The sequence below is a fragment of the Sapajus apella genome, unplaced genomic scaffold, assembly GCF_009761245.1.
Source record: "Sapajus apella isolate SASKATOON/1434 unplaced genomic scaffold, GSC_monkey_1.0 scaffold58, whole genome shotgun sequence".
Lineage (NCBI taxonomy): Eukaryota > Metazoa > Chordata > Mammalia > Primates > Cebidae > Sapajus > Sapajus apella.
The window spans coordinates 7,998,957-8,026,689 of record NW_022436998.1 but is presented as its reverse complement, the minus strand read 5'-3'; the positions used below and the strand labels follow the sequence as shown (position 1 = coordinate 8,026,689).

The 27,733-nt window shown below is 39.1% G+C and overlaps 1 pseudogene; it reads right to left on the bottom strand.

The window, feature by feature from the left end:
• LOC116528409 lies at nucleotides 1-27,733 on the bottom strand (annotated as a pseudogene).

Here is a 27,733-nt window from a genome sequence, read left to right as displayed (position 1 = left end):
TTAGCCTCCACTCTGTTTAGTGGCCAGCCTCTTGTCTCTCTCTTCAGCAATAGTAAGTTGGATGCCTTTTCCCTTGGGCAGGGAAATCCAAGATTTATTGTCATTGCCCATGACAAAAATGTTGGAAAGCCTCATGGCAAAGCTGTTGCCATTGACATCCTTCACATGCACCACATTGAAAGAACCAGGATGTCTTTCCCTGTTGGTTATCACACCAACACAACCAAGGTTGGCTCCACCAATCACCATACATACATTGCCCATGTCGAATTTGATAAAGTCGATTATCTTACCAGTCCCTAAATCAATCTACACAGTATCGTTCACCCTGGCGAGAGGATCTGGGTAGCGGCTGGTTCGAGCATCGAGTCATCTGGCGTGGGATTCCCTTCATCCCCACCATAATCTTCGTCACTTTGCACAACTTGTACTTTGCCTCTTCCACTGTGATTCAGTGAGCAACAAAACAGCCCTTCATGTCATAGACCAGGCAGAAATGCTTACCTGTCTTCTCAATGCTGATGATATCCATGAATCCAGCAGGATATATGATGTTCACTTGAACCTTGCCATCAATTTTGATGAAGTGTTGCATACCTATCTTCTTTACTTCATCTCTAGTCAACACATACTTGAGTCTATTCCTGAGGAAGACGATCAGGGGAAGATAATTCCCTCAGCTTATGGGGGCCTGTCAATGGACAGTGTGCATATACGCCTATTAGTTTGTTGAGCATCCAATGCTTCAGCACTGCAACACGCTTCAAGTACTTCTTGGGACCCCCAGGAATGGCAAAACCCTGCGATGGAACTGTATTCTTTTCTTGATGGACATTTAAAGCTTTTGGCTATGAGAATAATGTTATTAACATTCTGTGTCTTTTTTCTTTTTTGAGACAGAGTCTCACTCTGTTGCCCAGGCTGGAGTGCAATGGCTCAATCTCTGCTCACTGCAACCTCTGCCCCCCAGGTTCAAATGATTCTCCAGCATCAGATTCCCGAGTAGCTGGGATTACAGGCAGGTGCCACAACTTCCGGCTAATCTTTTTGTATTTTTAGAAGAGACAGGGTTTCACCGTGTTAGCCAGGATAGTTTTGATCTCCTGACCTCGTGATCCGCCCACCTCGGCCTCACAAAATGCTGGGATTAACAGGCATCAGCCACCGTGCCTGGTGACATTCTGTGTCTTTTGGTGAACATATATACGCATTTCTGAGATTATGTATGCAATTTTATTTAGAATGGAATTGCTAGGTCATAGAATATGTATGTGCCCAGCTTTGATATATACTGCCAAAAGGTTTTCCAAAACAGTTGTACCAGTTTACACTCCCACCAATGGTATGTGAAAGTGCCATTGACTGACATTCTACCACCAGTTGGTACTATCTGTCGTTTTCATTTTATCCGTTATTGTGGTGAGGTATCTCATGGTAGTTATAATTTGTATTTCTTTGATGACCAATAAAATTAGTCCTCCTTTAAAATTACCATTATGTAACTTATTTTGTGAAGTGACTATTTATATCTTTTGCCCATTTTTCTATTGGATTGTCTGCCATTTCTTACATTGATTTGTAGGCTCTGGTAGCTTTTAGGTTTTACTCTTTATCCCTAATATTCTGAAATGTAATTATAGAATTACTCTTATTTAGTATGAGAGGATAGACATGAAAGTCATATCTTTTTCCAATTCTGGAAACTTCTCAATATTTCTTTCTTTAAATATTATTTCTTGGCTATTTCTTCCATTCTCCTTTCCCAGAACTCCTCCTGGATATATTAATATTAATATGCTGGATTTTTTTTCCATCTGTTCACCTTTTAGTCAATTCTCAAACTTTTTACTGCTTTCCTATATTTTTAAACTCTTATCTCTCTGCTGCTTTCACTATTGTTGTTCACTCTTAAATGCATTCAGTCTTTTGATATATATATTTTTAAATTCTTTACTAATTTTTAAAGATTTCACTGACCACTTAAAAATAATTTCCAACACTTTTAATTGGTTCTTTTCCATATTCACTTATTTTATTTCTGCCTGTTTTTGCCTTAGCTTTTGTTGTTTTTTGTTTGTTTGTTTGTTTTAATATGCTTTTTAAATTTTATTTTATTTTTTTTATTTTTTTAATTGCATTTTAGGTTTGGGGGGTACATGTGAAGAACATGCAAGATTGTTGCGTAGGTACACACATGGCAGTGTGATTTGCTGCTTTCCTCCCCATCACCTATATCTGCCATTTCTCCCCATGCTATCTCTCCACAACTCCCCACTCCCCACTGTCCCTCCCCTATTTCCCCTCGACAGACCCCAGTGTGTAGTGCTCCCCTCCCTGTGTCCCTGTGTTCTCACTGTTCAACACCCACCTATGAGTGAGAACATGCGGTGTTTGATTTTCTGTTTTTGTGTCAGTTTGCTGAGAATGATGGTTTCCAGGTTCACCCATGTCCCTGCAAAGGACACGAGCTCATCGTTTTTTATGGCTGCATAGTATTCCATGGTGTATATATGCCACATTTTCCCTGTCAAGTCTATCATCAATGGGCATTTGGGTTGGTTCCAGGTCTTTGCTATGGTAAACAGTGCCGCAATGAACATTCGTTTGCATGTGTCCTTATAGTAGAACGATTTATAATCCTTTGGATGTATACTCAGTAATGAGATTGCCAGATCAAATGGAATTTCTATGTCTAGGTCCTTCAGGAATCGCCACACTGTCTTCCACAATGGTTGAACTAATTTACACTCCCACCAACAGTGTAAAAGTGTTCCTATTTCTCCACATCCTCTCCAGCATCTGTTGTCTCCAGATTTTTTAATGATCACCATTCTAACTAGTGTGAGATGGTATCTCAATGTAGTTTTGATTTGCATTTCTCTAATGACCAGTGATGATAAGCATTTTTTCATATGTTTGTTGGCCTCATGTATGTCTTCTTTGGTAAAATGTCTGTTCATATCCTTTGCCCACTTTTGAATGGGCTTGTTTGTTTTTTTCTTGTACATCTGTTTTAGTTCTTTGTAGATTCTGGATATCAGCCCTTTGTCAGATGGGTAGATTGCAAAATTTTTTTCCCATTCTGTTGGTTGCTGATTCACTCTAATGACTGTTTCTTTTGCTGTGCAGAAGCTGTGGAGTTTGATTAGGTCCCATTTGTCTATTTTGGCTTTTGTTGCCAATGCTTTTGGTGTTTTGATCATGAAGTCTTTGCCTATGCCTATGTCCTGAATGGCTTTGCCTAGATTTTCTTCTAGGGTTTTTATGGTGTTGGGTCATATGTTTAAGTCTTTAATCCATCTGGAGTTAATTTTAGTGTAAGGTGTCAGGAAGGGGTCCAGTTTCTGCTTTCTGCACATGGCTCACCAGTTTTCCCAACACCATTTATTAAACATGGAGTCCTTTCCCCATTGCTTGTTTTTGTCAGGTTTGTCAAAGATCAGATGGTTGTAGATGTGTGGTATTGCCTCCAAGGCGTCTGTTCTGTTCCATTAGTCTATATCTCTATTTTGGTACCAGTACCATGCTGTTTTGATTACTGTAGCCTTGTAGTATAGTTTGAAGTCTGGTAGTGTGATGCCTACAACTTTGTTCTTTTTACTTAGAATTGACTTGGCTATGCAGGCTCTCTTCTGGTTCCATATGAAGTTTAAGGTGTTTTTTTCCAGTTCTGTGAAGAAGGTCATTGGTAGCTTGATGGAGATAGCATGGAATCTGTTAATTACTTTGGGCAGTATGGCCATTTTCACAATATTGATTCTTCCTAACCATGAACATGGAATATTTCTCCATCTGTTTGTGTCCTCTCTTATTTTGTTGAGCAGTGGTTTGTAGTTCTCCTTGAAGAGGTCCTTTACATTCCTTGTTAGTTGTATTCCTAGGTATTTTATACTGTTTGTAGCAATCGTGAATGGCAGTTCATGCTTGATTTGGCTCTCTTTAAGTCTGTTATTGGTGTATAGGAATGTTTGTGATTTTTGCACATTGATTTTGTATCCTGAGACTTTGCTGAAGTTCCTTATCAGTTTCAGGAGATTTTGGGCTGAGAAAATGGGGTCTTCTAAATATACAATCATGTCACCTGCAACTAGAGACAATTTGACTTCCTCCTTTCCTATTTGAATAGCCTTTATTTCTTTTTCTTGCCTGATTGCTCTGGCTAGAACTTCCAATACTATATTGAATAGGAGTGGTGAGAGTGGGCATCCTTGTCTAGTGCCAGATTTCAAAGAGAATGCTTCCAGTTTTTGCCCATTCAGTATGATATTGGCTGTTGGTTTGTTGTAAATAGCTTTTATTATTTTGAGATACATTCCATTGATACCTAGTTTATTGACGGTTTAGAATAAAGGGCTGTTGAATTTTGTCAAAGGCCTTCTCTGCGTCAATTGAGATAATCATGTGGTTTTTGTCTTTGGTTCTTTTTATGTGGTGAATTACATTTATAGACTTGCGTATGATGAACACTAGATTCTTTTTAATTATTTTAATCTGTTTGTTAAGTTTGTCTTGTAGAATTCTGGATTCCTTCTCTATGTTCTTTTGAATTTCTTTGAGTCTCCTCAAAGCAACTATTTTTGAATTCATTATCCAAAAGGTCACATATCTTTGTTTTTCCAGGATTTGTCCTGCTGGATTATTTATAATTCATTTGGTGAGGTCATGTTTTCCTGGATTGTTTTGATACTTAAAGATGTTCTTCAGTGTCTGGGCATTGAATAATTAGGTATTTATTGTAGTCTTTACAGTCTGGGCTTGCTTGTACCCATCCTTGTTGGGAAAGCTTTTCAGAATTTGAAAGGAATTGGGTGTTATGATATAAGCTGTGTCTGCTTTAGAGGACCGACCCTTCAAGCCTAGTAATGCTGTGGTTCTTGCAAACTTGTGGAGGTACCACCTTTATGGTCTTGGCCAGTGCCCGGAAGAATTCTCTGGATTATAGGCAGAGACACTTGTTCTCTTCCCTTTCTTTCTCCCAAACAAACAGGGTCTCTTTCTCTTTGTTGTGAGCCACCTGAAACTGGGAGTGGAGTGACATAAGTAACCCTGTGGCTACCATGATTATGACTGTGCTGGGTCAGACTTGAAGCCAGCACAGCACTGGGTCTCACCCAAGGGCCACTATAACAACTCCCTGGCTACCGCCTATGTTCGCTCAAGGTCTTGGGGCTCTACAATCAGCAGGTGGCAAAGCGAGCCAGGCCTGTGTTCTTTCATTCATGGTGGCAAGTTCCCCCACAGCCTGGGTGGATCCAGAGGTGCCATTGGCAGCCAGGAACTAGCATCAAAAACGTTATAAGTCAACCCGGTGTTTTACTCTACTGTGGATGGCCTGGCACTCAGACTACAAGATGCATTCCTTTCCTTTCTTTCCTCGCCTTTCTAAAGGCAGAGAAGTCTGACCCTGTGGCCACTGCCACCAGTGCTGTTGTTTTTGTTTCTCTCAAGGAGGGAAGGGGTCTCAGGGAAGGGAAGGAAAAAAGGAGAGAGGTATTTGAAATCCTGAGTCCCTGCCATCTCTCCCTCTCTATGGAAATCCCTGCTTCTTTATACTATGATTTGCTTATTCATGGAAGTCTGTCTGAGAGAAGGCTGTGGTCAGAAGCTGGACAATTGTCCATCTATATGCCAATTTACTGTCCCATTCATTTCAGTTGTGCTGGAAGGCAAGAAAGAATAGCAGGAGAAGCTAACAGATCATGTGCTTACTTAGTGTGCTTGGCCCTGGTCTGTGTCTTTCACTTATAGTCTCTTAGATCCTTGCAGTAACCTCAGGTTACTGGGGTTACCTGCGACCCAGTATCGTGGTCAATACTGTTATGAATTCTATTTACAGATGAGGAAATGAGGCTCAGCAAGAAGTACCTTGCCCAAAGTCAGAATTGCCCAAGTTCTAGGAAACAAAGTCGAGCAATCTGACTCTGGAGCCAGCATTCCTACCCATTATGTTTGTCTCTGTCCTCCTCACATGCATACTGAGGAAAAGCCAACAGCTGCTTACTGTGGCCCAACCCTACACACAAGGAATTTGCTCCTGAGGGTGGAGGGAAGTTCATCTGCTTTGAAGAACACCACCCACAGGAGAGGGCTGCGATTCTACCATCAGCTTTCCTTTTGACTGAAAACTTGTCTACTTTGCCATCAAGTGACACACAAAACCACATCAGCCATTTCTTCAGCATGAAAGAATAAATTCAATATTTTCCTGGGTGGATTGTTTATCTTTTTGTACTTCTGCCTAGAGAGTTGCCATTTGGGCTTAATCATTATTTGTCTTTATGGAATTATCTATATCTGAGTTTCCCAGTTTGTCAGTCGTTTCTAAAACATTTACTGACCTTGTAAATAGTGACCTTTTATAGCATTTATATATCATTTGGAAAGGATCTATTGACCCAATAGTTATTTTAATCTAAAAAGTCTTAGCAAGAGAGCTGAAGAAAGTGAACATGGTAGGACAACTCAAAGCCAGAGGGAATGGTGTATTTCTGTTCTCAGTGAATTCATGGTTTGCTGGCAGTCAGAATGAGTTTCAGGCCAGAATGATGAGTGGGTCAGCCAAAGGACAAGAATACCATATTTCTTTTCAGTAATTTAATTGGGTGCCCTTGGAAATCTCTAGGGTCTGTCTGCAAGGGAGGAAAGACATAGAGAAGCACTGTGTTTGCCAGAATTGTAATGAACTTTTAGATGATTTTTTAAAAAAAGTCTCTATAGTGTATGCAAGGAAACGCTTTAAGGAATAACATCCTTGTATCCCAAACACATCTTTAGCATATAAAATGACTTTATTTTTGACACAAATTTGGCTTCTCAAAATAACTGGTTTTAATCTTGCTGAGCTAGGAAATAAAGGCTCAAATTTTCTTCACATCTCCCTCCTTGCCTTCCAGACATTTATGAATGTTTGCTGAAACTAATTCATTCTCAGTTGCTTCATTCAAGATAATTGGGCAATAAAACAAGTTACAACTATGTCAAAGGTCACAGCAAACTGGTATCATAAAGAAAATAATTGGTAGGGAGTTTACAAGTTAAACTGCATCCATCTGGCTGCATCCATGTTACTGCAAAAGACATATTGTTTTCCATTTTTATGGCTGTGTAGTATTCCATGGTATACACATACCACAGTTTCTTTATATAATCCACTATTGATGGCACCATGTCTTTGCAATTATGAATAGTACTGAAATGAACATATGAGTGCACATGTATTTTGGGTAGAATGATTTATTTTTGGAATACATAGCCAGTATGGGATTGCTGGGTCAAATGGTAGTTCTAAGCTCTTTAAGAAATGTCCAAACTGTTTTCCACTATGGCTGAAATAATTTACACTCCCACCAACAGTGTATAACCATTCTCTTTTCACTGCAGCCTTTTCAGCATCTTTTGTTTTTGACTTTTTCATATTAGCCATTCTGATTGGTGTGAGATGGTATCTCATTGTGGTTTTGATTTGTGTAACAAATAACTGTTTAAGTCTAAATATGTCCCAAATATTGCACAGGACATACTTAATAAGTTGAGTGAATTTTAACTCAGTAAATTATTGGTATGATCAGCAATTTTTATGCTGGAGAAGCACTGGCTTGGAAGGAATGGGAGTTTTGAAACAAAAGAATAAACTTACAAAGTATGTAGATGTGGATGTACATATGTGTGTGGGGTGGGAATTATAGGAAAAGTGAAGAAAATGAGTTAATGTTAGAAATCCAGAAGCTTATCCAGGATTGATTAACATATTCTCTTGAAAAGAATTTTCATGAGGTTGGTTAACAACATACAAATTCAACTTTGTAAGAACCAATTGCTTAAAGACTGTAACAACAGGATGTGAGTTTTGGTACTGTCTTAGTCCATTTTCTGTTTATATCAGAATACCTGAAATGGAGCAATTCATAAGAAATGAAATTTATTTCTTACAGTTCTGGAGGCTGGGAAGTCCAAGGTTAAGGGGGTGCAACCAATGACAGCCTTCTCTTCTTGCTGGTAGGGATCTTGTGCAGAATCCGGAGGAGACACAGGACATCACTTGGCTAGGGGACGGAACTGGCTAGCTCAGGGTTCTCTTCCTCTGCTTATAAAGCCATTAGTCTCATGTTCATGATAACCCATTAACCCACTAACTCATTAAGTATGAATAGATTAATGGATTAGTGGATTCATGGGTTATTATTGATTAATCCACTCATGAGGGCAGAGCCCTCATGACCCAATCACTTCTTTTTTCTTTTTTTTTTTTTTTTTGAGACAGTGTCTCACTCTGTCGGATAGAGTGCAGTGGCACGATCACAGCTCACTGCAGCTCTGACCTCCTCGGGCTCGGGTAATCCTCCCACTTCAGCCTTCCAAATAGCTGGGACCACAGGTGTGCACCACTATGCCCAGCTAATTTTTGTATGTTTTGTAGAGATGGGGTTTCACCATGTTGCCCACACTGGTCTCAAACTCCAGGGCTCAAGTGATCTGCTCACCTCAGCCTCCCAAAGTGCTGGGATTACAGGCATGAGCCATCTCACCTAGCCCCAGTCACCTCTTATAGGCCTCACCTCTCAGTACTGCCACATTGGGAATTAAATTTCAACATGAGTTTTGGAGGGGACATTCAAACCATAGCACACGTTACAACTTTTCAGAAGACTGAAATGGTATGGTTGTTGGCCTCTTTCAAAGAATAAATCCTGCTTTCAGGCCCTTAATATGTCAGACTCTGCATCTATTCTCTTCTCTCCTAATAGCCAGGTCTAAGATTCCTTGGCTGGTGGGTGGATGATGCATGCCGGACCAGCTGAAAGGTCACTGAGTCTACCACTCTGCAGAACACTTAGTCTATGTCTGAAATTGTGGGGAGGTGTTCAAAAGAAAACATGTCTGACCTTCAAGAGTTTGCAATCCTATTGGAAAAGTCTGGAGAAGAGATGATAGATAATTGTCAAATTGAATCACTTCGTGGAACACGTGTTCTATGAAGGCTTGGTTGGTTTCACTACTGTATCCCCAGTGCATAGAACAGTACCTTGCAAACAGTGGGTGCCCTATGAACATTTGATGAATGAATAAATAAGTTTTAGCTGCATTCACCAAGGAAGGCTTAATAAAGCAGTTTAGACTGAAATGGGACTTAAAGATCTGGCTGAACAGAAAGTGTCATCATCATTATCATTGCAACTGCCATTTACTGTGAACCAGGTTCTGAGCACAGTATTTTATAATTCTGCACATGTTCTAATAGCCCTTAAACATTTAGGCCTATCTGACTCAAAAGTCCATTTTCCGTCTGCAAATCAGCTTGAATATCATCTCAGGGAGATATTCTCTGACCATCCTATCAAAAAGCATTTCTTCTTGCTATTCTGTATCTCAGCCCAATGTGCTTTCATAGTGTTTATGACAACTTAATGTGAGTTTATTAAATGTTTTTCAGCTGTCTCTATAGTCCATGAGAGCACGGGCTGTGTCTGTCTTATTACTGCCATGTCTCCAGCACCCACCTGCCAACTAATTCCCTGACATTTAGTAGGCATCCTATAAATACTTATTGAACAAATGCATTTGGTTTTCAGGCCTGTCTGCATAGAATAATCTCAACTTAACAAGAAAACAGAAAACCAAAAAATATGACTATCAAGCTCTTATCCTGAAGATATTCAGAGATAGATATTTGAAGCCCAGGCATGTTTTTTTTTTCTTCTTCTTTTAAAATTTTGTAAGTGAATCTAATACAAAGCCAAAGACAAGAATTTCAGTGAGTGGATACCACTATAAGGAAACTATATGGATCCTTGTTAAAATCTGATCGATAAATTTTTGTCCCTGCAGTCTTTCAAAGAAAGCTTCATAGAATTTTCTCTAAGAAACACATCAGCCCTGACCTTTGCCTCAGTGTAAACTTGTTTCATACCTAATCAAGCTCATCTTGCTCTAACTTTAAAAGTAAGAAAATACCAGCATCAATAGCAAATATTTGAATTAAAATTTGTTTTCTATGACCCTTAAACATATGAAGAGATGTTCAACCTCATTCAAAATAAGAGACATGGAAGTTATAACTGTACTGAGATACCAATTCTTATCCGTCAGATGGCAAAAATGCAAAAGGGTGGCAGGGCCACAGGGAAACTGCTTCTCTAATACATTGCTGGTGGGAATGCAAAAAATAAACCACATGGAGGGGAATTTGCTCATTTCTGGCAATATTATATATGTATATATTCTTTGTCTCAGCAACCCTGCTTCTAGAAATCTATCCCAAAGGTGCACTGACAAAAACATAATAGCATACCCTCAAGATTTTCATTGTAGTATTATTTATAATAACAAAAGAAAAACATAAATTTTTATAAGTAAGGAATTGGTTGAATAAACTATGGTATAAACATGATGGTCTAGGCAGCACCCCCTCCATACACAAAAATGAGGAAGCCTTCTATCTATTGGTATGGAGCAATCTCTAGAATATATTTTTAAGTGAAGAATGCAAGATACAAAACAGTATTTAGAATATGATAGTCTTTGTGTCAAAAATGGGGGGAAATATGAATATATATATAAGCATTTGTCTATATTTTTAAAAAATAAAAGGATATGTCAAAAGTATAATATATAAGGGAGCCAAAGGAAAGAAAATTAGACTATTTAAAAATTATTTTTTATTTAATTAATTAAATTAATTATTTTTCTTCAACTTTTAAGTTCCAGGGTTCATGTAGAGAATGTACAGGTTTGTTACATAGGTGAACATGTGCATGTCATGGTGGTTTGCTGCACAAATTAACCCATCACCCAGGTATTAAGCCCAGCATCCATCAGCTATTCTTTCTGATGCTCTCTCTCCCCCCATCACCCCCAGCAGGCCCCAGTGTGTATTGCTCCCCTCCATATGTCCATGTGTTCTTATCATTCAGCTCCCACTTATAAGTGAAGACATGTGGTGTTTGGTTTTCTGCTCCTGCATTAGTTTTCTGAGGATAATGACTTCCAGCTCCATCAAGGACATGATCTTATTCCTTTTAATGGCTGCATAGTATTCAATGGTATATATGTAACACATTTTCTTTATCCAGTCTATCATTGATGGGCATTTGTGTTGATTCCATTTCTTTGTTATTGTGAACAGTGCTGCAATGAACATATGCATGTATGTATCTTTATAATAGAATGATTTATATTCCTTTGGGTATATACCCAGTAATTTATCATTTTTTGAAACAGAGTCTCACTCTGTTGCCCAGGCTTGGGTACAGTAATACCATCATAGCTCACTGTAGCCTTGACTTACCTGACTCAGGTGATCCTCCCACCTCAGCCTCTCTTGGTAGCTGAGACTACAGGCCACACCACCAAGGGCAGGTATTTTTTTCTAATTTTTGTAGAGACAGGGTCTCACTATGTTGCTCAGGCTGGTCTTGAACTCCTAGACTCAAGTGATTCACTAACCTTGCCCTCCCAAAGTGCTAGGATTATAAGCATGAGCCATCACACCTGGCCATCTTTTCTAAATAGACCTCATTTTTAATTTTTGTTTTGTGACTAGGTAAATGTTTTATATAATTAAAAAATAAAACTAAGTCAAAAAGAAAAGAAGTAACCACTAAGATGAAAAAAACAAGCATAAATAAAATAACCTGTATATCAGGCTGATGACATAACTACACTGAAAAAAATTATTTCACTTTAAAGCACTGGATGTTAGGGTATATACTAAGACAAAAAGAAGTGAGACATATTCAATAGTCTTATTTTTTCTGAACCTCCAAACCTAGCAAAATCAGTAGTCTTGTTATTGATGGTTATACTGTTTTATATTTTGGCACTATTTACATAAAATATGTTGTTAGTAACCAATTATTTTAGCATAAAAGAGTTGCAAGCCTGAAATCAAATATATTAAGTAAAACCTTTATAGTCTTAAATTGGAAATATTGGAAATACTAGTATAAACTTGTGATTTTTCCTCTCTAAAAAATACACATTTCAAGCTCTGCCCACTGAAAAGGTTTAAAAACAATGATAACCCAGTAGCAATTTCCAGGTGATGTTCTCTAAATACTGTTCTCACTAGAAGGAACCAGGACACCTAGAAGAAATGGCTGACTCCTGGTATGGGGAAGGAGTCTACAAGATGACCCTAGCACATTTTTGTGCTGAAAGCAAGAAAGTGCTCACAGTCTGATGGGGTCATGTCAAAAGGACTGGAGCCAATCTGCAGGGACTTCTAACTGGCCATAGATAAGACAAATTAAACATCAAAATTGATTGAAATCCATTGAATATAGAAAAATCTGGCTGGGCGCGGTGGCTCATGCCTATAATCCCAGCACTTTGGGAGGCCGAGGTGGGTGGATCACGAGATCAAGAGATCGAGACCATCCTGGTCAATATGGTGAAACCCCGTCTCTACTAAAAATACAAAAATTAGCTGGGCATGGCGCAACCTGTAGTCACAGCTACTCGGGAGGCTGAGGCAGGAGAATTGCTTGAACCCAGTAGGTGGAGGTTGCGGTGAGCCGAGATCATGCCATTGCACTCCTGCCTGGGCAACAAGAGCAAAACTCCGTCTCAAAAAAAAAATAAAAAGAAAAATCTATCAGTTCAAAATAATACTGAATACTGAATAATACTATTTATGAGTTCAAAATAATACTGAAAAATATACACATCCAAAACCAATTAAACAACTATTCAACCATCAGAGGCAGCTAGTGCTCTAACAGCATACTTTGAGAACTGGCCATCAAATGAAAAGAATTAAACATTCGCCTTGCTTGGCACCACTGTAGTTTTATTTGTAGAGCCACACAAGTCTTGGACTGCCCAATTTTTAAAATATTTTACATGCAAGAGAAAGCCTAGGTGTTCAACTCTCTTTATTGGGGTTTCTGTTATACACAACAAAACCTAATTGTAACTGATACAACATGTAGAAATGGAACTTTCTATTTCCTTAAGAAATGAGGTTGCTTTCTTCACTGCCAACTGAAATGAAGGCTGTTGAGACTGAAATAATTTGATAAAGATTTATTGGAAGCCAAATTTGACGACTGACCTGGGAAGACACAACAACAAAGTTGGGTGTGTTCCAAAGTCAGTTACAAGTTGGAATGCTTTTATCAGAAAGTGTAGATGGGAGGAAGACTCCTCATTTTCGAGTTGTCCTTTTCACTGGAGGGTACAATGCAGAGATTACAACCATTGGCTACAGATGACAACTATAGGGGATGGGTCAAAGTGGTAGGACAAACTATAGGAAAAGGGTGCAAACCTTCTGAAAGATGGGAGGGTTTTGCAGAGCCCCGGGGAGAATAACTGAAGGCAGCCATTCTATAACCCTGAGGCAGAGGGCAAGGAGTAGGTACAAGGGAGTGTAGGGGGATTTATCTTAAACAGGCTTGTCTACTTATATTGACCAGGAACTGACCTTTGATCATGCACACTGTGTGTGACGTTCTCTGAAAGGGGAACAATAAATGTTAATTACCTACGGGTTGTGTTGGCTCTAGGTTTTTGGCATTGTGCCTGCACTGAATAAAAGCAAGCAGCTGTAGCTTTTTGGGGCTGATTTCTGGCCAGTAGAGCCAGGCAGTCACTAGCTGCTCTTGCACTGCATACCTGTGATTGAGTACTCATTTCATCCTCCAGCGTCTGTGAGACAGACCCAAAAGACAACATATAGGCTAGAATGTTTTATGCCCAAGGTTACCAGTAAAACTGAATGATTCAGAAACAATTCAATGTCCTTTTCAGTGTCAGTAGGTTATGTTTTAATCGTGCATCAACACTTTGAGGAACTCATGATAAGATGTGAGTAACTTACAATAAGATTCTTAAGTGAAGGACAGAATGTAGCCATGAGTCAAAAGACTTTCCCGAGGTAGCCAAATGCTTCTTATAAGTTCTTATTCCAAACAGCTAGAACCCCTTCTAATTTTGGCAGCCAAATGCTACTTATTGTTCTTGTCCCAAACAGCTAAGATACATTCAACCTTTGCTCACTGTATAGTTTCTTGCCTTCTGTCCATCCCCTTATTGAAATAATAGTTATAAATCAGGGGTGCATAATTTCAGCTTAGAAGGCAGATTCCTGGTTCACAAGAATTAAGTACAGTTTTCCGTGGCAGGCTTTCCATACTGAAAGATATAAACAATATTTTGAGTATGATGGGGAGGAAAGAAAAAGATGATGGGAATTTTATGAACTAGTGACATTTGAGCAAAAATGGATGAAAGACCACACTCTAGTAGCCATGCTATAAAAAGAACGAGGGTACCAACTTCAGATTCATATTCAACTCATACTTAGTCAAGGATGGTCTGGGCCAGGCCTTGTGCTAAAAGATATCCCATGCATTTTCTGATTTAATCACCACTGATTTGATTTCCGGTCTCTATTTTAGCCATGTGTTTTTCCTTCTGTCATCAAACGTTTATTAATTGTAAATGAGATGTTGACAGTTTAACTTTTTTGTTGTTGTCGTTAGAGATAGGGTCTGTGCTAGGTTGCCTAGGCTGGTCTTAGACTCCTGGGCTCAAGTAATTCTCCCACCTCAGCCTCCCAGAGTGCTGGAAGTACGGTTCATTTTACCTTTTTCTTTTTAAAGTCATCACCCTTCTCTGGAGGTGCTAATGAAAAGTTAAGTAGCCAGAAGCAACATCAGAGAAGCCTGTTGTGAATCCTCAACAATGTCTACGGCCCTGAAAGCTGTGAATACTTTAGGTTACTTGGCACAGGAGAATTAAGGTAGCAGATGGAATTAAGTTGCTAATCAGCGGACTTTGAGAGGGGTAGATTAGCCTGGATGATCCAGGTGGGCCCAATGTAATCACAAAAGTTCTTAAATGTGGAAGGGGAGGTAGAAGGAAAGGTCAGAGTGATGTGTTGGGATAAAAACTCCACCAGCAGTTTCCAGCTTTGAAGATTGCATGCCAGGGATGTGCATGGCTTCTGGAAACAAGAAAAAACAAGAAAACAGATTCTTCTCTAGAGCTCCCATAAGAGGTACAGCCCTGCTGACACCTTAATGCTAACCCAGTGAGACCCGTTTCAGACATCTGGCCTCCAGAACTGTAAGAGAACAAATGTGAATTGTTTTAAGCCAGCTGGTTTGTGCTAATGCTTCTGGGTGGAGCACAGTGGCTCACGCCTGTAATCCCAGCACTTTGGGAGGCCAGGGTGGGTGGATCACCTGAGGTCAAGAGATTGAGGCCAACCTGGTCAACATGGTGAAACCCTGTCTCTACTAAAAATAAAAAATAAAAAAAATAGCCGGGCATGGTGGTGTGCACCTGTAGTCCCAGCTACTAGGGAGGCTGAGGCAGGAGTTTCACTTGAACCCAGGGGGTAGAGGTTGCATTGAGCTGAGATTGTGCCATTTCACTCCAGCCTGGCAACAAAACAAGACAATGTCTCCAAAAATAAGTAAATAAAAATTAATGCATCTGGGTATGGCTACAAATTGAAAAAAAAAATTCCACAGATGATCCAGCAAATTTGATGCCTCAAAGGTGTGGGCACTGGAGTTCAAGTCAATGATGGCCTGTTGTACTGAACCCAGAACGACGGAGAGATTAATGGGGCTGACAACAGCATTGCTGGGAAGCCATTCTTTACAGAGCATAAGGGTAAGGGATGAGCAGGTCAGAGAAGTCTAAGAAGTTATTGGGGACATCAGGTACAACTCCTGAGTTCTAAAACCAGGACGTGCTCTGACAAGGAGTTACCATAGTAGACCAAACTTTGACACCCATGTGCTTTCTATAATCCTCCTTCCAATCTTGATCCCAGCCCCTAAATGAGAAGTGAAGAACACTACATTTTTTTTTCTTTCATGGGTCAACTGTTCTTTATATAGAATGCTTTAAAAATGAACTTTAAAAACTGGTTCAAGATATGTCTAAGTGTTAATATTTTTCCTATGACTTTTCATTTGCTGTGCATATGATGGGCTATTGAAGTCTGCATACTGCAGTACACCTTCATACCAAGAAAGTTTTCTCTTATTGTTAATCTATTGCTTTTGTTCAGACCTGTGTTTTAGGAATAACTATTATCTTTTTGTTAACTCTCTAGTGTCTGCCCTACGTATTTAGATTCGCACCTCTTAGCCTTGTAAATGCTTCTTGGGAGGTCTTCTCAAGGTATACTCTGAATCACTGCTTCAGTTTTCTTCCATGAATGTGATGACTCAAATGTGTAATTGTATTTATAGTTGTCTTGCAACAACTCCATTATCTCATACAGTTCTTTTGATTTCTGATGCCATCTTATCTCTTTTTTTATGTTTGTTGTCTTCTCCATATTTCATCTTTTATTTCAAAAGATCCACATCTTCCTAAATCTTTTTGAGAGTGTAGACATGTTGTTCTTTAAAGTTAATTAGGTTTCCTGTAGAAGTATTTTCCAGACATGTGTTCTTGGGTACCAGATTCTCTATGTATATTTTGTGATGTTTTGTAGGATTCCCCCACCACTTTTTAAATAGTATCTTTGAAACAGGAGAACTGTATTCAGCTCTGGTCCATGCCTGTGATCATGGGGAAATAGCCAGTGTTTGAGCCTTCCATTTGGATCCTAGAGAGGATTACTGGAGATGCAAAACAGCAAGCCCATCTTTCTGATAACTTGTTGCTTTTTGCTTATTCATCTTTTCACTGGAAGAGATCAATTCCTGGACCTTTGGAGACTGGGCTTCTGAGCTTCAAAACGAATTACCCCCCCAACCCCCGACCTGCTCCTTAGGGAGACTAATTGTAGTTCAACTCATTTTCACCCCTCCCTGACTTAGATCCCCTCAGTTACGTCCTGGGCTTCTCAATCCAGACTTTGGTACATGGACATTCTTCCTGATATCTAGCAGTTGGCCTGAGCAGTACTAGTGCCATTATAACATTTTCATCTCTTTTGTTTGAGTCCATGAGTATTTTAATTAAAAGGGGAAGAAGGAAAATCAATATTGCTCTGCCGACTTGAAGCTTTGGCTGAGAATCAACAGTTGCATTTCTGCTGAGCTTTCAGAAATTCCCCCTACTATCTTGCTTGCCTTGACTCCAAAATATGAACCATCTCCCAATGATGCTGGTTTCTTCCCTTTCCCTTTGAAGCACTTCCCTCATTCCATAGCACACTCTTCATAGAAGTTTCACAGGTTGGGCTTCTGCAAAGCTGACTCTGAGATGGAGACTAGGGTTGCTAGGGAGTGCTGAGACTCAACACCTGTGGAAAGGATGACAGGAATCAGAATTAGGCAGAAGTCAACTGAGATGTGGTCTCAAGGAAGGCCTCAGGCAACCCCATAAGGAGCTCTGGGGCTGGGATGGCCATTGATATGTCCCAAGCTAGACGAGGGGCCTGGACTTCATATCCTCAAGTGATCATTCTTTGGATATAGGCTGCCTTGGAGGAGGCATGACCTTGAGTGAGGCAGTTTAAACAGGGCTGATGCTGAGGATTGTCTTCCAGCAGCACTCCCAGCAGCTGAGGGAATAAATCTTTCATTCCTGAAGGGGGATCGGAGTGGTATATCACAATGTTTACATAAGGCAGTCATTTTCTAAGACAACCCAATACTTTGGCCTCTGGGGTTTTCAGGAACTGAATTGAAATAACACAGAGCGTTATTTCGCAATAACACAAGGGCAAGATTACAAACTTCTCACAATAGATTAGAGTAAGATAATAACCACATGGACTTAAATTAGAACCAGAACTGTTTAGAGTACTTTAGGCTAAAAACATTTTTTATGATAATTGGTGAAGAAATTATAGGCTAGCACTAGATAAATATCCTCCAGCAGGAAGTGGTTAAAACTAATTAGAAGTCACCTGTTTTGACAGAATAAGAACTAATAGTTTCCTGGATTTGCAAGAGGCATATGTGTTGTCTGGATAATCTCCCTATGTGTTATGCTTTCAGGGTCTGAAAATGAAATGATCACAAATTTTAAGTGCCTGTAAACTAGATTCTTATTCAACTGTGAGTGAATCCTCCATTTATGTACTGTTACTCAGTGATCAGCAAGGCCACAACAAAGGGAAACTATGATTTAGTGCTTGGTATAGGCTTCCTCGGACAATCAAATGACTAGTGACTGAAATAATTCAAATCAGGGGTTACAAACTCATACACCTGCAGAGGTCAAGAAGCCACACAGGGAGCAGAATGGCTGGTGTTTACAGTAAACACTCTGATTAAGGCATGGCCCCTCCCCAGCATCAACTCTACAGTGTGTTGTGGGAACATCGTCCTGACCATTGATTTTGAGGACATGCCACGAAATAATTTAAAAAAAAATTTTATTATAAGTTCTGGGATACATGTGCAGAACATGCAGGTTTGTTACATAGGTAATGTGCCATGGTGGTTTGCTACACCCATTAACCCATCATCTACATTGGGTATATCTCCTAATGCTATCCCTCTCCTTCTCCCCAACCCTCAACAGGCCCCGGTGTGTAATGTTCCCCTCCCTGTGCCCATATGTTCTCATTGTTCAACTCCCACTTACAAATGAGAACATGTGGCATTTGGTTTTCTGTTCTTGCATTAGTTTGCTGAGAATGATGGTTTCCAGCTTTATCCATGTCCCTGCAAAGGACACGAACTCATTCTTTTTTTATGGCTGTGTAATATTCCATGGTATATATGTGCCACATTTTCTTTATCCAGTCTATCATTGATGGGCATTTGGGTTGGTTCCAAGTCTTTGCTGTTGTGAATAGTGCTGCAATAAACATATGTGCACGTGTCTTTCTAGTATTAATCATTTTTAAAAGAAAAGCTGGAAATCCAGATTTCTATATGAAATTCACAGATTTTTTTTTGTATTTTACTTGAGGTTCTGGGGTACATGTGCAGGTCATGCAGGGTTGTTGCACAGGTGCATACATAACCAGGTGGTTTGCTGCCTCTATTCCCCCTTTGACTATGTCTGGCATTTCTCCCCATTTTATCCCTCCCCAACCTCCCCACTGCCACCCCATCCCTCCCCTAGCCCCCTGCAAATTTCCCCAGTGTGTGATGTTCCTCTCCCTGAGTCCATGTGTTCTCATTGTTCAACACCTGCCTATGAGTGAGAACATGGGGTGTTTGGTTTGCTGTTTTTGTGTCAGTTTGCTGAGAATGATGGTTTCCAGATTCATCCAAGTCCCTACAAAGGACACAAACTCATTGTTTTTTATGGCTGCATAGTATTCCATGGTGTATATGTGCCACATTTTTTTTGTCCAGTCTATCATTGATGGGCATTTGGGTTGGTTCCAGGTCTTTGCTGTTGTACACGGGGCTGCAATGAACATACATGTGCATGTGTCTTTATAGTAGAACAATTTATAGTTCTTTGGGTATATACTCTAATGGGATGGCTGGGTCAAATGGAATTTCTATTTCTAGATCCTTGAGGAAGCATCACACTGTCTTCCACAATGGTTGAACTAATTTACACTTCCACCAACTGTGTAAGAGTGTTCCTATTTCTCCACATCCTCTCCAGCATCTGTTGTCTCCAGATTTTTTAATGATCACCACTCTAACTGGCATGAGATTGTATCTCAATGTGGTTTTGATTTGCATTTCTCTAATGACCAGTGATGATGAGCATTTTTTCAAATGTTTGTTGGCCGTATAAATGTCTTCTTTTGAAAAGTGTCTGTTTATGTCCTTCGCCCACTTTTGAATGGGGTTGTTTGTTTTTTTCTTGTAAATCTGTTTTAGTTCTTTGTAGATTCTGGACATTAGCCCTTTGTCAGATGGGTAGACTGCAAAAATTTTTTCCCATTCTGTTGGTTGCCAGTTTGCTCTAATGATGGTTTCTTTTGCTGTACAGAAGCTCTGAATTTTAATTAGATCCCATTTGTCTATCTTGGCTTTTGCTGCCATTGCTTTTAGTGTTTTAGTCATGAAGTCCTTGCCTATGCCTGTGTCCTGGATGGTTTTGCCTACCTTTTCTTCTAGCGTTTTTATGGTATTAGGTTTTATGTTTAAATCTTCAATCCATCTGGAGTTAATTTTAGTGTAAGGTGACAGGAATGGGTCCAGTTTCTACTTTCTGCACGTTGCTAACCAGTTTCTCAACACCATTTATTAAACATGGAGTCCTTTCCCCATTGCTTGTTTTTGTCAGGTTTGTCAAAGATCAGATGGTTGTAGATATATTGTGTTGCCTCCGAGACCTCTGTTCTGTTCCATTGGTCTATATCTCTGTTTTGGTACCAGTACCATGCTGTTTTGATTACTGTAGCCCTGTAGTATAGTTTGAAGTCTGGTAGTGTGATGCCTCCCGCTTTGTTCTTTTTCCTTAGAATTGATTTGGCTATGCGGGCTCTCTTTTGGTTCCATATGAAGTTTAAGGTGGTTTTTTCCAGTTCTGCGAAGAAGGTCATTGGTAGCTTGATGGGGATAGCATTGAATCTGTAAATTACTTTGGGCAGTATGGCCATTTTCACGATATTGATTCTTCCTAACCATGAGCATGGAATGTTTCTCCATCTGTTTGTGTCCTCTCTTATTTCATTGAGCAGTGGTTTGTAGTTCTCCTTGAAGAGGTCCTTTACATCCTTTGTTAGTTGTATTCCTAGGTATTTTATTCTCTTTTTAGCAATTGTGAATGGGAGTTTGCTCTTGATTTGGCTCTCTGTTTGTCTGTTATTGGTATATAGGAATGCTTGTGATTTCTGCACATTGATTTTGTATCCTGAGACTTTACTGAAGGTTGCTTATCAGTTTGAGAAGATTTTGGGCTGAGACAATGGGATCTTCTAAGTATACAATCATGTTGTCTGCAAATAGAGACAATTTGACTTCCTCCTTTCCTAATTGAATACCTTTATTTCTTTTTCTTGCCTGATTTCTCTGGCTAGAACTTCCAATACTATGTTGAATAGGAGTTGCAAGAGAGGGCATCCTTGTCTAGTGCCTGATTTCAAAGGGAATTCTTCCAGCTTTTGCCCATTCAGTATGATATTGGCTGTAGATTTGTCATATCATAAATATTTTATAGGCTCCATCGATACCTAGTTTATTGAGAGTTTTTAGCATGAAGGGCTGTTGAATTTTGTCAAAGGCCTTCTCTGCATCTATTGAGATAATCATGTGGTTTTTGTCTTTGGTTCTGTTTATTTGATGGATTATGTTTATGGATTTGCATATGTTGAACCAGCCTTGCACCCCCGGGATGAAGCCTGCTTGATTGTGATGAATAAGCTTTTTGATGTGCTGTTTCATTCAGTTTGCCAGTATTTTATTGAAGATTTTTGTGTTGATGTTCATCATGGATGTTGACCTGAAGTTTTCTTTTTTAGTTGAGTCTCTGCCTGGTTTTGGTATCAGGATGATGTTGGTCCCATAAAATGATTTAGGGAGGATTCCCTCTTTTTGTATTGTTTGATGTAGTTTGAGAAGGAATGGAACCACCTCCTCTTTGTACATCTGGTAGAATTCTGCTGGAAATTCACAGATTTTTTTTAGTACAGGAAACCAGTTCAGATTTAAGAAAATGACGATACTATATGAATGAAACAATAAATTTCTTAACGTAATATCAGATCCGTGGGCTACCAGATTGTGACCTCTGAGGCAGCATTTCATCCGAAACCTTTTTGGCAAAGTTAGAGTTAATGTATAAACAGAATGATGCTGAAGTTTATCGCAACAGTGCATTGTTTAAATAGATAGCCAACACCAAGAATATCCTCAATATGCATTATAAGGATCATAACTATATATTTCTTTATACTTAACAATAGTCCAGGTCAGCAAAAAACTTTAAGGCTTTTGACCGATGGCTGTTATAAAACATTTAGAGACCAAAAATCTAATGCTATCTGATTCTCAAAGTCAGTAGTGATAAGGACACATACTATTGCATATTTACCAGTATTCTCTTTCAATGAGGAATAACACCTCCTTGTTTTAGGGAATTACTCTTCTTCCTGCCCATTCATATGATTCCACTGGGAGCTGCCATGTTTTTACTTTGATTTCCTTCTCACTGTTGGTTGGTCTGGTCCTTGGTGCCTGAACCAAGGCACACAAATCAGAACGCCTAGGGAAAAGGAGTTAGTCCCTCTCTGGTGGCAGACGCTGACAGCAGCCATGTGCAAGAAATTGGTCTGCAGTGAAAGAAAAACAGCTTAGCTCACCTGTAGCTAGTAGAATGGTTATTCCAATGCCTTGCTGTATCCCTGCACTACCTTTGGTGTGATTGTTTATGAAAAGTTGCTCAGTGTCTTAGTCATTAATGAAATACAAATCAAAACTATAATGAGATACCATTCACAAACATTCATGTGGCTATAATTTAAAAAAAGACTATTGTCTACTATTTGTGAATGGACAAATATAATGCAGTAAATTCATTGTCTTTTTTTTTTTTTTTTAAAGAGATGAGGATATGGAGAAATCAGAACCCACATTGCTTGTGAGGTTGTAGGATGGTTGCAGCCACTTTGGAAAACAGTTTGGAAATTCCTCAAGGTTAAGCACAGAGTTACTGTATGACACAGCAACTCCACTCATAGGGGTGTGTGTGTGTGTGTACCCAAGCAAATTGGAAACATGTATATACAAAACTTTTACATGAGTGTTCACAGTAGTATTACTCAAAATAGCCCCAAAGTGGAAACTACCCAAATGTTTATCAGCTGGTGAATGGACAAATATAATGCAGTACATTCATACAATGGAATATTCAGCCATAAAAGGAGTAAAGTACTCATACATGCTCTATAATGTAGATCAACTTTGAAAGCATTAGCTGGTAGTATCTCTTCAATGTTACCTCTTCACTAGTCTTTCTGTTCTCTGCTGCCGGCACTCTATTAAGTACATATTAAAGTGTCTGGATGTGTTCTCTTCTCTTTGAACTTTTCACTAGTATTTTCATTCTCTTTGTCTTTGAGCTGCATTCTGGTAGACAAACTATTTGACCTTCTAATTTACTCATTAACTCTTTGGCAGTAAAGAAGCTGCTATTAAGCTCATCTATTAATTTTAATAACTGTGTTTTTTTCATTTTAACATTTCTAGTAGGTGTTAGTGCCATAATGCATGTCCTACTTTCAAACTTCCTCTTGTCTCATGGCTTTTATTCCCATTTAAATTTATTTCTTTAAGGATTTTGAGGATATCCTTACTGGGGAATTTGCCCTCTAGCCCAGTATTCAAGCTACCAAAACATAAAAGTTTATGAACGGATTAAATCAAAATAAATATCCCAAGAGCTAGGTGTTTAAAGGAGGGAGAAGCAAAAATGCTCTCCTCTTTTTCTTTTATTTTTTGAGACATGGTCTTGCCCTGTGGCCCAGACTAGAGTAGAGTGGTACAATCTCAACTCATTGCAACCTCCAGCTCCCAGGTTCTACCTATTCTCCTGCCTCAGCCTCCCAAGTAGCTAGGATTAACAGGCATGCACTACCACACCCGGCTATTTTCCGTATTTTTGGTAGAGATGGGGTTTTGCCATGTTGGCCAAGCTGGAGATCCTGGCCTCATGTGATCCACCCACCTCAGCCTTTCAAAGTGCTGGGATTACAAGTATAAGCCACGCTGCCCAGCCTGCTCTATTTTCATCGTTTCAAAGGATGGCACATGGGGGTGACGCAGAGCAACTTCTAAAGTGCATTTTACTCAGAAAATAGTTGTAAGAAATTATATTCCTCTAGAGAATAACTAGAAAGTTATTTTCCTTTTTCTCCCTTCAGACTGTGATTTTAAAGCCCAAAGGACACATAAACAAAGAACTGTTTGTTGCGCTCAAAAGTTTGTAAATGAAATATTATAAAAAGACTGGGATAAAAACATACAGAACACATTGATCATGACTCTTGGCATCCAGTAGTTTAATCTGAAGCTTAAATCTGTCATGCAAAACCAGTTACCATGCATAAGAAAAGACTCTGTCTTCAACAGCTGAAATCTGAGGTCAATAATAAGGGAGAATTGTACTTTGAATTTGGAAGAGATTTAATTAGCATTTTCCTCTTAATAGTTCTAGTTTGCCATCCAAGCCTCACTGGGACAGTTTCTCAAGGCTACATTGAGAAGCCTCAAGTTTTGCTTTGTTGTTGCTCAATATGGAATAAAACAAAACATGCAACAACTGGTTCTGATTAGGTAGAATGAACAGTTGGTCCTGCTAATGTGGAAGCACTCCATTACAGACCAGTTTCACCAAAAGCAGATGTACTGTTGCTTTGATAATTTCATCATTACTAACTCTATTTCTCACTTCTCCTTATGCCCCCTGACATGATATTTTACTCCATAAAGTTTTTCTAATGATTTGCTTTGTTCCTTCTTTCAGAGTTAGAACATTTGGGAACAATCATTGATAACTGTTTGTTAATTTATCATTTAGTGGTTTAATCATTTAATGATTAAATGATAAATTATTTAATCTGACACCTTTGAATAGCATGGAGGGGAAACCACAGAACTGTTTAGTTTCCTAGGACTTTCTTAGCTTTTGGCTGTTTGAGTAACCTACTTCCTGAATTACTTTAAGAGTAAAGCATTTTACTGGTGATAAATTGGCAGTGTTAACTAACAATCTTAAATAGTTGTTTTTTGTTTTGTTTTCTTCCTTATGGATCTTTTGGAAGAATTGCTCTGTCAAGATTTTATCCCAGAGAAAACAAACTTAAGGAGTAGGGAGGGATTTCCAGCTCTCTGGAATCCCCTCCCACGTAGTGGGCACTCTCTTTCCTCTCTTGGATTTCCCCTCTGGGGTCCCGCTTCCACACGCTCTTCGTGGAAGTTTTCTCTCTTCTTCTCCTTTTTCTCTTTTTTAACCTAAATAAATCACTTTCTACAAACAAAAAAAAAAAAGGGAAAGAAAAAGAAAGAAATAGGGAGCTTACTTCACATTATAACCAGAAGCACCATCAGAATATGTTTGTTGACTGGAAAACCTGTTTTACAAGTAGATTTTCGTTGTGTTTGGGGGAAATTTTTTACATCAAGTGAATAAGCAAAAATATTTTCTAAATCCTGTTGAAGCCACAATTGAAGTTTCTAGTGATATTTCAAAAATTCATTTCATTAGAAAGTTTCTTGTACAGTAAAAATGATGGATATATGTTCAATGTATTTATACTTTTCATCTACTTAAGTGAACCACTGTACTATCCAAACCACAGGCCTTATGCACCAGCTTAGAACACAGCTTTGCAAAGGTTTATCTTAAAGCCTGGGTGAATCAAACATACCCAATACCCAACTTTCCCCTTCTAGTCTGTGAAGTAAACTGCTTCATTGAAACCTGAATGTTTTGAACAGAGCCTCTTATTATACATTTGTTCTAAATGGTTAGTCAGTTTTAGAATTTTCCAAGTGATCATAGAAGTGCCTCAAGCTTTCTGAGCACTAAAGTCTTTTGCTTTAGCTCACAAACCTGGGATTACTCTGGTCTTGAATAGAACCACCAGGCTTGCACTAGAAGACTTAAATATATCAAATTCAATGTATCAAACATGAACCACTGTGCTAAGTAAGAGAGATGGTAAGAACATTCCCTTCCCAAAGTCCACAATAACCTCTCTCAACACTCTGCTTAAAATAGAGTCTTCCTCTGGTTTTGGCAACATGACAGACTGGGCTAATTCCAGGCAAAAACAAATATTCTTGTATTACATAAATTTCCCAACTACATGCGAGTAGAGAGGAACTGCATTATTTTAAAAACAAATACATAACCTATGGATTTGCATTTGAATTTCAATGAGCAATTATATATGGGCATAGTGTAATGCATATAATAAGCATATAATAATAATGATTGAATACCTTTTTAGTGCCCTTTATGCTTTAGAGGTTGTAGTCATTAGCTATTGCTGTATAATGAAAACTACCTCAAAACTTAGGGTTAAAACGACAACCATTTACTGTGGTTCAAGAGTCTATTAATTAGGCAAATAGTTCTACTAGTTGTGGCTGGACTCACTCATATAAGTGCAGTCAGCTGTAGTACATTTGTAGGCAGTTCTCATTTTGGGCTGGGCTCTCTCACAGGTTTGGGAGTCAGCAGGATGGCTATTTTAGGATGGCCATGGATGGAATGAACCAGCTCTGCTCCATGTGGTCTCTTGGCCAGCCTGGGCTTATTCACATGGTAGTCTCAGGGTTCCAACAGATAGACCAGAAGCAGACAAAACCTCTCAAGGTCTAAGCTTGGAAATACACATCGTTGCTTCTACAACATCTTGTCCAGAGCAAATCATGAGGCCAACCTATATTCAAGGGAGTGGGGAAACAGACTTCACCTCTTCTCGGGGGGAGCTACAAAGTCATATGGCAAAGTGCTTGCGTACAGAGAAGTTTGGATAATTGGGGCCAGCTTTACAATCATTCTGTGCCTTCAATTAGTATGAGAAGATATGTGAAAGTAAGAGTTGATTTATAAGCACCTAAATAATCATTTTATTTGAGGTTTCTCTTTCCTTTAAATTTTAGATTTAAAGGTTGTTCTTTTATTCTTCAGTGGCATGCAGTAGAAATTGTGGCTAACAGGCAAATATTATTTATATATGTTTATATATGTATATATGTTTATATAAATAATATACATTATTTATATATATTATATATATATATATATATATATATTATTTTTATATATATGATGTGAGAGCTCAGAGAACCTAGAATGAGCTTCTGCAGAGACAGGAACTCTGAACCATCCAGAATCTAGACAGCAAGAACTCATAGTTCACTCAGGGCACTGCCACTGGGATTCAAATGTCCTGGAGAGAAAGTCCAATGGGCTTCTGAGTTAGATGCCCTGATTTTGGCAATGGAGGACTAGGCGCCTTGACTCTGAAATCTCACTAAGACTACATGCAAAGCAGCTGAACAATTTTTGAAAGTAAAATGAAGTCCACTGCCAGATGAAGATAATTCAGGACAGTCAAATACAACAATGTCCTCTACAAAATTTGAAAAGCTTAATCTTAGAAAATAAGACCAATCTCTCAGGGGCTCAAGTCCCCCACTGGTGTGAGCATGGAGGCACCAACTGCCGTTTCCCTCCTTACACCCCTCCAATGGGTGAAAGTTGGAAAGTAACTAGATGCAAAGGATACTGATTATGCAGACAAGGAAGGTAAATTAGATGGGGCTTTCCTCTACCCAGTCAGTAGCAGTGACCGTTTACTTCCTTAATTTAATTCTTTGTTTGCCCTGGCCTAGTTAAAGCATGTCTACAGACAGCAGTCTCTACTCTGCTTCAAAGATCAATGCAATTGTAATGCCAAAGATAGTGAATGTTTCTTAAGAGTTGTATAAGTTAAAAATGCTTCTGGCAGCTGGTGGCTTTACCCACAGGACACTTAGTGTTACTAAGCAGGAGGTCCCTAAGTAGTGGTCCCAAGGTGAGCCCAGCAGCTAACCAAATTCCTCTAGAACCCCAGCTTTTCCTTTTTGTCCACTCCACTGTCTCAGTATGGCAGGAGCGTCTCCCCTCATGGCTACCAGATGGCTGCTGCTGCTCCCAGCATTATGTCCTCACAGAATGGCATTTCTAGCAGAAAGGAGAGAAAAGGGAGCAAAAAAAGTATTTGCTTTTCTTGCCTTTCTATGGCCACCACCCTTCAGTAAACTTTTCATTATATCTTATTAGCCAGAACATGAGCATCTTAACCTAATCACTGTAGAAGGAAAATGAGACTGCCAGATGGGCTTATACCAATTTTAATTCATCCTCTCATGCTGGACACATTGCTACCTGTGTCGACGTCCAT